We start from the raw sequence: 13,508 nt of genomic DNA on the forward strand, positions 1-13,508 counted from the left end.
ACGTAAGCTGAAGAGGCAAAAGTCAGAGAAAGAGTCTATATCTCAGTACTTTCTTCCACCAAGACCTTCTTTGTCTTTCCAAACTTTTTCTGTTTCTTCACAAACCCACAGCCTGAGGAGGATGATGTTATCTGGCATGATAAACTGAGTCAAGTGCAGTGTAGTGTGTGAAAAGACGAGCTGCAGGAAGTGAAGACTGTTGAGTTAGCGTTAACTTTCTCAGTAGTGCTGAAAGAAAAAAAGGGATGAATATGAAAGATTTATATTCTTTTGTTTCTAACTTGAAAGTTTTCTACTAGATTGTGTATATATATATATATTTTACTCTTTAGTTCTTAGATTTTACTCCTTTAGATTTTGCCTATCTTTTACAGCTGTCATTGCTATTACAGAAGACAAGAGGGCAGCAGGGAAGTGTAGAGCATTTTAGATTGTTAAAATCCCATTTTTAGAATTGATAGTAGTTACTCTATTTTGCAGCAATGCCAAGTTGGCATTTGGTGAAACGTCTCTGCTCTTTCAGTAAAGTTATGGAAATTCATGTCCCAATACCCTTGAGTTGACTCAAGCATCTTCTAGCAAGACCAAAGATGGTCAGAATTTCTTTTATTTCCAAGGGTAAAATGTTCATAAAACCTACTAGTAGACATAAAATAGCTTTAAGTACTGAAGACCAGATGATTTTCTGCTGAACAAACTCCTGAGAATAGTACCTGACACTAAATCTCACACTGGGAGATTGTAGCTCCAGTATTTATGGCCAGATTTTCAAGACAGCTCTGTATGTAACTAGGCATCTAATCTGTATGAACAACTACGGTGATCTGAGGGACCCACTGGGTGAGAGTTTAGTGATGAAATTCATTTGTTTATTCATTTGTCTGATTTATATGAGAAAGGGAGAAAGCTGACCATAAAAAACAGATATCCGTGCATTTTGAAAAGTCATCCTTAAAGCATTTTGTTTGTTTTGTGGTAAAAAAAAACAACAGCTTTTTGCTCGTTAAATCTTGCACTCCATCCTGCAGACTTGATACCAATCTATTAAACATTTCTCTTTGTGGATAACGATTTTCTAATATTTCATTCCAGAAAGCTGTGTTGTTTTTCTAAGTTTCCATGAACTGTTACTTATTCATGTTCTGAGCTCCCTTATCTGATAAACAATTTGTATTCATATCACTCAGGAATATATGGATTTTCCTATGTAAGTTTGGGGTGATCCTGAACTCGTTTGTTTCGTAAAATATTAAAGGTGTTCAGGAATTTCAACTCTGGGCCTTCAGGAAGCTTTGAATTTTAGCAGTAGACAGAACCAAACCTCTAACCAAGCAGCCAAAGACTACGAGGGTATGCATTTGAATGTTGCAGGCTTCAAACTTTCTCAAATACTAACATTTAAAGCAGAAGATTCACAAGGTAGGGCCAGCGTGAGGCCCACATAGTGGGTGCTGTGTATGCATGTCGGTGTTTCTTGTTTGTCACAGAATGTGTGAGATTTACAGGAGGAGCACTGCAGGACCAGAGCATTTTGGGGTTCTGAGTTCTGCCTATTGAAAAGGCCTTTTCCAAGCAACCTGACCCAGGCTTGTTCTTTTGCTCATCTTGCTCATGCAGCTCCTCTCAGTTTACATGTTGCAGTAGGATCCTGGTCAGGTCTCAATCATGAAAGCAGGAACATTTATTGTTTGGTGAAAATGGCCAAATTTACAGCCAATTTTATAAAGTATATCTGCTGGTGGTCATTTCTGATGTATGTTAAAAGCATGTATTACTTGAGGAAAAAAATCAAATTGGTGTTTTTTAAAACAGGAATAACGTAAGTGAACGGGCATACAAGAGTTTATTGTGTGGGTGTCGAAGCCTTAAGGAGCTTCAAGCCATGTGGCAGCAGCGCTGGCACCGGACTGCCTGAGGTGCTGCTGGGCTGCAGGTAGGCCAGTGGGCATGTGTGGAAGTAAAGTACAGTGTGTGCTGCTGAAATTCAACATTCAAGACTGTAGCTTCTCTTTCTTTTTTCAGGATGTTAATAAACCTGTATATGTTACACAGGAAGCAAATTATTTTAGAAATGAAGGCTAAATAAGAGAGTTTCTCCTAAAAGAATGCATGTTATCTCTGGAAGCAGCTATAGTTTTTTAAATAGGTTTTAGTTCTGAGTTGCCTGTACAGCATTTTCTGTTCAAAACAAAACAAAACAAAACCCACACAGAATAAAATTTTAAGACATGAATTTCTATGGAAACTAAATTGTGGCTTTAGATGCTTACATTTTAAGGAGGGTATTTTTTTTTAAAGGTACTTGCAGAGTTCAACTAGCTGACTTTTTAAAATGTAATCTTGCAAATCTTAGCTTTAATTCATGGATTTTACTGTGGAAAATAAACATTTTTCTTAGACAAAACCAGCTGAGCTCTGTGAACTCATCACTTCTGGGAGACACGCTTGCTGCCTTAAGAAAAGATCTTCCTGATTCACTGTTAAAGAGGCTGAATTAGTATGTAAACTCCAGCAAATTCTGAGCTGGAGTACAGTATTTGTGAACCCCAACTGGAATAGAAGTCCAGTAGGTGGCGATGTTGGATTTTCAATGCTGAAGTTCCCTGTTCTTTGTAAACCTGATGCAGTTCTCATGGAAATCAAGGCTGAAGATTTAATTGAAACAGGCAATTACAGGGTTTTTAATTAGTTATAAGTTAAAGTTCTACTACATCTACTTTTTAGTTTGATTTATTCAAGAAACTGTGAAGGACACTTACTCATTTAGACTGTCCATTCTCTTTTTATCCATGCCTTGGCTGAAGTCCTATAAAATGGATGGAAATCAATAAATAGGCATATTGTTCTTCGCTGGTCGAGCTATTATATTTTAACATCAGAAATTTCCAGTAACGACACTAGATTTCCTTTCCCTGTCATCTTCCAGTTACCTGAAAGACCTTATGCCAATACCTATTGTTTTCATTTTGACTCAAATTCAGTGAGTATAAAATAAAATCCCAGCCTGTTAATTAATACTATTCTTTGTCTTTATCATTGTTTACATGATTTGTAGAGCAAGATGCTTGTTATTCAGCCCGTGTTAATGAATTTGTCTCATTAGATCTCAAAACTATGCCAATTCACATAATTAGAGCGTCTAAAACAGGATTTACCATTGTGTGTGAAGTCACTGATTCATCTAGTGGCCAACAATGACAATACTAAACACTAAAAAATGGAGGGGTTCAGACTACTATAAACAACCCTCTGAGGACATATAATTCAGGAATTCCCAAACTGTAATCTGTGGCTCTCACAGCTGGTCAGCAGATTTAGCTCTAAGGAGTGTAAAGTGGAGTGGAGACACCACAACTAGGCTCTGTGATCAGGTGGGGACTCGATTCTTCTTGTGCACACCACGACTGATAAGCTACACTTTTTGCTACCCTGAACCAACAACCTGTCATGTTTTGACAAATGCTGTACTCTAGTGTACTTTTGCTCATTATAATATCATTATAATACCAAAACACACCTCCATCCCAAAAGCTACCCACCTACAAGGTGCGACCACCCCTCACTGAGCATGCGCTCTGAATTTCTTGGAGCCTATTACTTTAAACAGAGAGAGGAAAATTTTTCACCAGTCCTAACTAAGATATGCTCGACTAGAGTCACTCAAGCTCCACCTAAAAGGTAGAAAATAATTTAAATTGGCCTAAGAGAGTGGGGATAGTGGGGAAGATATTACTGTTGGGGGAGATACCATTCTGAGGACCTTCTGACCCCTGGGATCAGTTGACAGGCTGAGCCTCTCTTCCCCCCCCCCATTGGGACACCTTTGGGTGAGATCTGAACACTTGGTTATACTGTGTGTCACTGTGGAAACTTAGAAATCTCTATAGAGTCTTTGTGCCGTTTAACACGTTAATTTCCAGGCTGCGCACCTTTGTATTTCATGCATGCTGGCTCGCTTTTGCAGACAGTAACTATCGCCTGCAATCCAAAGAACCTGTGTACCTGTTGCTGTAATAAATTGCACTTAACTGCATTGTTCCTAGCCGTGAAAGTTCTCATTGAATGTGACTAGAGTAAGGGTGGCTATACATTATTGGTGAATCCGTGACCGAGTCAGTTCACTGCTCTGAATCCGACCAGACCCATATGGGTTAATGCATTATTAGTGAATCTGTGGTTGTGATGGTTCAGTACCCTGAATCTGACTGGACTCATAACAGTTAATCAGCTACACCCCTTAACGCAACAACATACTGCTTTTTCACTTGGTTTCAGACTTACACCCCAAGTGGTGCTAATGGAAAAATGAAATTTCTGAGACATGTTTGTAATCTCTGTAGAGTTCACTGGTTACAAGAATAAATAAAAAAATGCAGTTTTACCATTATCCCAGTGCTTGATTAAAACCAGTGATAAGCACATCATTGTGAATGATTAAAAAAGTAGGAAAAAATGTTTCTGATACATACCTTATTAGAACTGTGCATTCAGTTTTGAGTATGATCTTCCTAAAATTATGGATATTTGAGGAAAAAGCCAAACCATAGATTGCAACTGAGTATAAATTGAACCTAACTTCATGCTTTTACAACTAAGATGAGAGAACAGAGGAATGCTGATGCATTAGTTAACATATAGTGATGTAAATGGACATAATAGTCCTGCTTTTCTCTACAGGAACACTACGCTTGTTTTAATTATAAACCAGTCAGATAAATGTGTTATAACAAGTTTTCCAGTGACTATTAGTATAAAAAGGGCTGATTTCCTGTGGATTTGTGACCTTTATTTCGTAACACTTTTCTGTTTCACTTAGCGTTTTCAGCGCCTTCATTTGTCTTCCATGTTGTCAACATGCCCTGTTCCACATTGCCCTGTTTCATCAGGCAAATGGGAGCATGTGGCTTAGCTGCTTCAGGGCTGTATGTGTGCTGACTAGCTAGTCAGCATATACAAGCTTAAGTAGCCAGCAGGCTTTGAGAGTGATCAAGGGACAGACTTACAAAGGTCTTCATCTGAGAGAAGACACTAGTTTGGGTCCCTTCTACTCTGCCACCAATTTTCATAATATGGAATTGATAATCTTTCTTAATTTATTTTCTGGTTCAATTTGGTAGAAATCAATGAAGAGGTTCAAAGGCTAATGAGAAGAGGATGGGAAAGGAAGCTGACAGATGGATTCAGCATGACTGTGTAAGCCTCAGTTCTTTAAAATGCCAGGGTAAAGCTTCATGCAAGTTAATGAGCCATATATTATTCACAAACTTACATACATATCCATGTTTTCATCCATAACCAAGGTGAAAACAGCTTTGCATAAGATATTGGAATAAGGACCATCTTCCTGAATCTAGAATTTTCTATGAATGGGCTAAACCACATCTGTTTTTATATCTAGATTTCATTCTGTGTTTCTCAGAAAATGTTATATACTGTTCAATGTATATGAAATTTGTTGGTTGTTTAACCACTTTTACCACAGATAGCATGGTTAATGATGCTTTGATTACTATGCATTCAGAGAGAAATTTCTCTCTCATTTCATAGACAAACCAATAATTACGCTTCCCGAGAGAATAATGAAGGAATTTAGAGTTGTTTGTGTATATATGTATACAAACCTAAAATAGTAAGTAATGGATAGAGAGAGCTTAAAAAGGTAAATAATTTCTGTCTGTTTGTAATGTTAGTGAGCAGATGGCTCCAGTGAGGCACTTATATGTAAAATAGCTTCTCTTCTTTCTTCTGTGAGCCTTTGGAGGTTTTCCTTCATACTTAATATATTTGCTGAATGCTATGCATAGGTCTTCTAGAAAGTATTATACTTTTGCAGGACAAGTGTGTGGAAAAATATTTGTTAATAAAAAATATCCATGCATAAATAAAGATTATCTAGGATGCTAACAAAACATAATGAAATACTATTGTCTATGGGTCCTATGCAATGCATGGAGAGAGTTGTTTGACAGTGGGATCTAACACGTGCTCCCTGAAACATGCGCTAAGCTGAAGGATGTCTGCTGGCACGCACTAGGACATGCTGGAAGGAGACGAGGAATCCCGAAAGGGCCTTGTTCAAGGACCTTGAATTCTGCAAATGCTTAGGATCCACAGTCTAGATACTTTTGCTGAGGGTAAGCACTTTCAACTGTTCTTTATAGGGGAGAGTTTTCCAGTTTGTTCTCTTCCATTTCTTAAAAAGAATTTTCTTTTTAAAGAACAGAACAGAATGGCAACTAGCATAGCAGTCATTCTGTAAGAGAGACCCTTGGCTTCAATTTTCCCATCACTCTGGGGAGTGCCTTAAACCCTAGAGAAAACGTTTTGGTGGATGTTTCCTGTAGAAGCCATGCTTCTGTAGCATGTATAGCTGGGACCTCAAGATGCATTGTGCCAGAGGAGGATATGTCATTAGTGCTGTGCACTGTACTGGGTCTGGCTGGAATGTTAACTTTCCCGGCAGCAGCCCATACAGTGCCGTACTCTGTACTTGTAGCTGGAACAGCAGTGTTATCACACCAGTGTTGTGTCTGCTGCTGAGCAGTAGTGGCACAGTATTGGGCCTTTCTCTAACCCTCCTAGGGGATGGGCAAAAAGTGAGCAGAGAAACATCACTAGGGCAGCTGACCTAAACCACTCAAAGGGATATTCCATACCATGTGATGTCACACTCAGCAATAAAAGGTGGAAACAGGAAGAAGAGGGGAAGGGTGGGCTCTCGTTGAGAAGACGTCGGTCCTCCTCTCGAACACCGGCTGCGTGCGTTGAGGCCTTGCTTCAAGGACGTGGTCAATCATCGTTCATTTGTGGGAAGTAGAGAGTAATTTCTTTCCTCTGCACTTCCATATAGCTTTCATTTATTTTGTTTGTTTGTTTTCCTCCCTTCATTTTATTTTTCCTTTTCCCCTCCCTTTTCCCCTTTCCCTTTTTATTTCCCCTTAGTTAAATTGTTTAGTTCATGGTAGTCTTCATTTAATTATTATAATTATTTTCCTTTAATAATTATTTCCCTTTAATTAAATTATCCTTATCTCAACCCATGAGTTGTACTTTGCTTTACTTCTCCCCCTCCTCATCTAAAGGAGGGGGAGTGAGAGAGCGGTTGTGGGGTTTAGCTGCCCAGCATGGTAAAACCACCACAGTCCTTTTTGGCACCCAATGTGGGGCTCGAAGGGTTGAGATAACAATAGAATTGATTAAATGCATATAACTAACACGCTTGCTAGTAACCATGTCCATTGCCCTGTTAATAATAATAGCTTTGTTCCTATGTCATGCAATCCGTGTCATATTCTCCTTTCTCCTATATATCCGATCCGACCAAGTGCTACAATCTGTGTTCACTTTTTTTAATTCGCTGTGCTGCCAAGCACTGACCTTGGTTTTAATCTGGAATTCAGGCTCTGCGCTGTTATCATTTGGGTCCCATGGAAGCTATCTTTCAGAGAATATTCAGAACTACACTGCCTTCCTTTTCTCATCTGGACACCAGTTTATTAATAATATTAGGAATGGTACCTTTCCCTTCTTTCACAGTGGGCTAATTACAACAGTTTGGGAGTATTTTGAAGATCCATCTGTAACCCATGTATTGCTATTTCTAATTCTGAACAGCAGGTTTCATTTTCTCTCTAAGATTAGTCGATTGTTTAGAAAACTTACTTGGGAATCTGTCCCGAAACAGTCTTGTGGTGAGTGGCAAGGTGTGTGGGATGATGTTAGCAGATACCTGTCACGAGTGTCTCCTCCAATAGTTTTGAACTTCACCCCTGAGCAAGTGCTAAATCCTAAAAACTTGGTAGAATGTTTGAGAGTTGTATGTCCCGACCCTGATAATGCCGGAGAATGACAGCTTGCAGCATTGTGCTGGGTCCTGGCTTATTCCTATCAAACACTGTTTAACATCATCCAGCAACTTGAAGAGAGGGAGGAAGTCTCTGAATCTGATGACCAAGTAACACACGCTTGGTATCAGTCGCCCCCATAGTCAAGTCAAAACAATGGAAATGGAGGTCAGCTCGTTTAGTAAGGGAAGAAGCCTCTCCTAAGAAGGAGGGAGAAGGGGAAATGGCAGGCACCTCTAAAGCAGAGCCATCACAAAAACAGCAGGAAGACGAGACGGAAATCATAAAGGAATCAGAAATCACTCGATCCTTATCCCTGAGTGAGATGCGAGAAATACGAAAGGATTATGGTCGACGCCCAGGTGAACACATCCTCACTTGGCTGCTCCGATGCTGGGATGCTGGGGCCAATAGCCTACAATTAGAAGGCAATGAAGCCAAGCAGCTGGGATCCCTCTTTAGAGAAAGAGTAATCGACAAAGTAATCGGGAGAGGAGCACAGGCCCTCAGCCTCTGGAGACGACTCCTGGCAGCTATGAGAGAAAGATATCCCCATAAGGAAGATATTGTATATCACATAGGCAAGTGGACCACTATAGATAAAGGTCTCCAGCATCTGCGGGAATTAGCTGTGCGGGAGATGATTTATAGTGATTTGGACAATGCCCAGACACCTCAAGACCCCGATGAAGTCCAGTGCACAACATCCATGTGGCGTAAATTTGTGCGGAGTGCACCATCAGCACATGCCAGTACCCTGGCAGCAATTCACTGGGATGAGGGGATGGGACCAAGAATGTATGATCTGTCTGTCCTGCCAGCTTCAAAAATATGAAGACAATCTCTCTGCTCCGCTACAGTCCTGTGTCTCAGCTGTGGAGAAACTGTCTAAAGGACTTGACAAGCTTGTGGAACGAGTATATTCCCCCTCATTTAGACAGAGTGATACTTCAGCCACTAAGAATCAGCATTCGCCTGCTCAAGAGAGAGAGTACCCAAGACATACACCACCTTGTGGCACCTTGTGGTTTTATCTGCGTGACCATGGGGAAGATATGAGGAAATGGGATGGTGTACCTACTTCAACCCTAGCTGCTCGGGTACGTGAACTGAAAGGAAATACAGCAGCAAGAAGAGGGGCTCCTAAGAGAAATGCTGCTCCAGTTTCTATTGGGCAGTACCCCAGAGGCAGTAGAAGAGCTGATGTTATTCTTGACCCTGATGAAGAGACCTCTACCTCTCATTTGCAAGAATTAAGTGGCAGACGCTCCAGCCAGGACTAGAGGGGCCCTGCCTCTGGCCAGGTAGAGGAGAGGGATAACCGGATTTATTGGGCTGTGTGGATCCGATGGCCTGGCACATCAGAACCACAAGAATACAAAGCTCTAGTGGACACTGGCGCACAATGTACCTTAATACCATCAGGCTACCAAGGGACAGAACTCACCTGTATCTCTGGAGTGACAGGGGGATCCCAACAACTATCTGTACTGGAAGCTGAAGTGAGTCTAACTGGGAATGAGTGGCAAAAGCATCCCATTGTGACTGGCCCAGAGGCTCCGTGTATCCTTGGCATAGACTATCTCAAGAGAGGGTACTTCAAGGATCCAAAAGGATACCGGTGGGCTTTTGGCATAGCTGCTTTGAGCACAGAGAAGATTAGGCAGCTGTTTACCCTGCCTGGCCTTTCAGAAGACCCTTCTGTTGTAGGATTGCTGAAGGCTGAAGAACAACAGGTACCAATTGCTACTACAACGGTGCACCGACGGCAATTTCGCACCAACCGAGACTCCCTGATTCCCATCCATGTGTTGGTTCACTGACTGGAGAGTCAGGGAGTAATCAGCAAGACTCGCTCACCCTTTAATAGTCCTATATGGCCAGTACGAAAGTCTAATGGCGAGTGGAGGCTAACAGTGGACTACCGAGGCCTGAATGAAGTCACGCCACCACTGAGTGCTGCAGTGCCGGACATGCTAGAACTTCAGTACGAACTAGAGTCAAAGGCAGCCAAGTGGTACGCCACAATTGATATTGCTAATGCATTTTTCTCCATCCCTTTGGCAGCAGCATGCAGGCCGCAGTTTGCTTTCACTTGGAGGGGCATCCAATACACCTGGAATCGGCTGCCCCAGGGGTGGAAACACAGCCCTACCATTTGCCATGGACTGATCCAGTCTGCGCTGGAGCAAGAGGGAGCCCCTGAGCACCTTCAGCACATTGACGACATCCTCGTGTGGGGCAACACAGCAGAAGTTTTTGAGAAAGGGAAGAAAATAATCCAAATTCTCCTGAAAGCTGGTTTTGCCATTAAACAGAGCAAGGTCAAGGGGCCTGCACAGGAAATCCAGTTCTTGGGGGTAAAATGGCAGGATGGACGTCGCCATATTCCAATGGATGTGATCAATAAAATAACAGCAATGTCTCCGCCAACTAGCAAAAAAGAAACACAAACTTTCCTAGGCCTCGTGGGATTCTGGAGAATGCATGTGCCAGGCTATAGTCAGCAAACATCTGAGAGGGAGGAGTACTGTTCTTTGCTCTGTGCAGTGTCTGTGCAGACTATATTATACACCCTGCAGGTGAAATGTTAAAAAAAAAACACATGCAGAGGCTGCAATTTTCCTAAATGCTGACCACTATGTTATTGCATCGGGTGTTTTTCCTGGTCTTGTTAACCATGATTTACCTTTTGCATTATAATATGCTTCACATTGAAGGTAACTAGTACTACTTCAAGACCCAGAAAAATCTTGGTGGGCAGAAACGTTTTTTGGTTACATTAAAGTGACTAAAACTATCACTATGTGACTTCATGTTAGTGATGTAGTCACATCACTATGTGACTTCATGTAGCTACACTTCGTGTAGCTGTATCCTTTTTACTAATTCAAGATGAAAATGACATTTCTTTGTATGATGCATCATCCCCACAGTACCATCTTCTGCTTGATGAAGTGTGTGAGTCATAGCACTGCAAGCCTGATACGGAATTAAGGTAAGTGTATCTGCTGTAGAGTGTACCAAAACAGAGTCCAGTTTATTCTCTTGGGAATAAGCTGGCTAGTTTGTGGTTACTGACAGAAATAAGCAGTTGTTAGTATACCAATACTTTCATACCATATCTGCTGTGGATTATCATCTCTTGTGATGTGCAGTTTTATGCTCATTTGTGTCAGGTGAAAGTCAAGCGCACTGACTGAGAACAAGGAGCATGTCTGTTCAACAGAAAGTTACTATTTTTGCATTTTCCAGGCTAGAACTGCACTTTATAATATTAATGTCCCCTCTCCTCTTCCTGTCACACTTGAAAAGATAATAGAAAACTGCATTTCCAAAGACTAAAGAATGTAGAATGCTCTAGAGTTTCAGTCTTATTCAGTTGGATTGATTTTACCATAACTCTTTTCAAAAATAAGCATTTTCATGATAGCTGAGTGCACTGAAGCCTAATAGGTTTAATTTATGTGCAGCTGGGCTGTAACAATACTCTGTGAGCCATTACAGCTGTGCCTCTCAACTGAATGGCTTTGTACAAACCTCTAGTTAGTGATTAAGCTCCACGCAGTAGCTTAACCTGGAGAAATTCACAGTGTTTTACGAGCAACTTCTGTGCTAAATGGCAGCAACTCCTCTTTGGAGGCAAAGCTTTTTGCCCACAAAATGGGTTAATGAGCAGGTCTGTTATTATGCAGAAAAAAAATATGCATGACAGACTGTAGTCGTATCTGATAGAGTGCCATGGTGTTCCAATTGCCATTTCACTAGATTTTGGATGTTCTGATTGTCGAGTGAATTTTGGCTGTACTAAAAAAATGGGCTAATACGGGCGTGTCCCACAGGGTTTGATGATGATGCCCTGACCCAAATAGTTTTTCCTTTAAAGGCAAACATTGCTACAGGTGAAGGACTAATGGATGATGGTGATTTGTACGGTCTCATTTGGCTTGGCAGTCATAGAAGATACCAGTAGCAAAAATAAAGACATTTAGAATGGATTCATTCTAGAGAAATCAGGTGGCCTTGCAAGGATTTCATATTTTAAGGTGAGTATGGCAGTCTTTCTCTTCTGTAAGCCTCAATGATGCGTGCATTACTTTTTTTCCTGTATTAACGATCACTATGGTTGCCTGTATCTTCATTGAAGCTGTGGCTGGAGATGAAGTAAGCTCTACATATGAGCAGATGTGACACGACTCTTTTGAAGTCTTACGTGCTTTTAGCAAACTTGCACTGGTTGGTTCCCACTGGTGCAGCGTTGCTCAGTAAAAGAACAGGCTGTATGAAAACTTACAAAAATAGGAACTGATGAGGTGAAAGGTAAAGAACTTTGAAGATGAACAGTGGTCTATTAGTTATGGAAATATCATGTAATGTTATGTATGGCTGTGGAGAGCCTGGCACGGGTGCGATATGTTTGTGACCTGGAAAAAAATCTTCCAGAAGAGAAATGTGTTTTGGAGATGATCCCTTAGGATCATCATAGGATGTGGCCTAATGAATATACTAAGAAAAATGAATCTGATGGAAATATCTGTCTTAGAGATAACAGAATATATTTGTTTTGATTGCCTATGATTATTTCCAACTTCAATAAACTTTTTTCACTTTCTTGTTTTCCCTAGTATTAGAGATTCCAAAAGCCCCTTCCCTTAGTTTCCTGTTTCTTGTCAAAGCAGTATAACTTCCTCATGTCCCCAGGCAGGATGGTCTTAATATACTTGGCGGGCTTGGGCTTGAGAAAGGGAAGCACTGCAGGGGAGAGGTCTTGTGGCTCTTAGGCCTCATACATTTTGCATGCAGTTCAAATATGCCTCTGATGCTAAGTAAAACTTTATGATGTGAAGATCAGTGGTGCTGTAGCTGGCTATGAGAGCAAGCATAGTAGCAGGGATAGATGAGTCTATATTGCTGTTCCTGCAGAGCCCAGTAGCCTTCTCAGCCCAAACCTTTAGAAGAACAGTAGATCTTTCGGGAAAAATATTACAGTCTGCCTGTGAATGGCTTCTCTTCTCCATTCTCTAAGTCTTATAGGACACGTGTCTTGGGGTTTTTGGCACTCTGAGGATTTTGGCCTATGATTCATAAGATTAGGGGCACTGGCTATTGTAAATGGCATGGATGAGCATGGTGTTGATGCATATCTTTTCTTCCTGATCAGTTACAGTATTCAGGGAAAGCTGTCTTTTCAGTACTAAAATAACAGAGACTTGCTTTTTGTAAATTAAAAAAAAAAAAAAAGGTATGGGAACTTTCCTTGCAGGTTTTGTAATATTATATATAAAAAATGTGCAGGGATGATACATAAATTTAGCTGAATTGTGCTGTCAGGTGGTTACGCAAATTTATTTTCAATTAACATTAACTTTTAAGGACTTCTGTGGGTTCCCTCCAAAAATTATAGCAGATATTAAAAATACAGTTCTCTCCCACATAGAGGCTCAAAGATGATAACTCCATACTAGTATATCATAGGTAGATAAAATATTCTTTATGGGAACCTCGATATGTGAACACGAGTCTGTTTATCTGTCTTACAGTACTTTAAAATTTCATAAGCATAATCCTGTTAAGAGGAAATTACAGCCTTCCCTTCAAAATGGCATTATTTAAATAGGAGATTTGCCATAACTATAGTGGGATCAGGGTAAGACTCCAAATGTA

Source organism: Anas platyrhynchos, chromosome 14, assembly GCF_047663525.1.
Source record: "Anas platyrhynchos isolate ZD024472 breed Pekin duck chromosome 14, IASCAAS_PekinDuck_T2T, whole genome shotgun sequence".
NCBI classification, from domain to species: domain Eukaryota; kingdom Metazoa; phylum Chordata; class Aves; order Anseriformes; family Anatidae; genus Anas; species Anas platyrhynchos.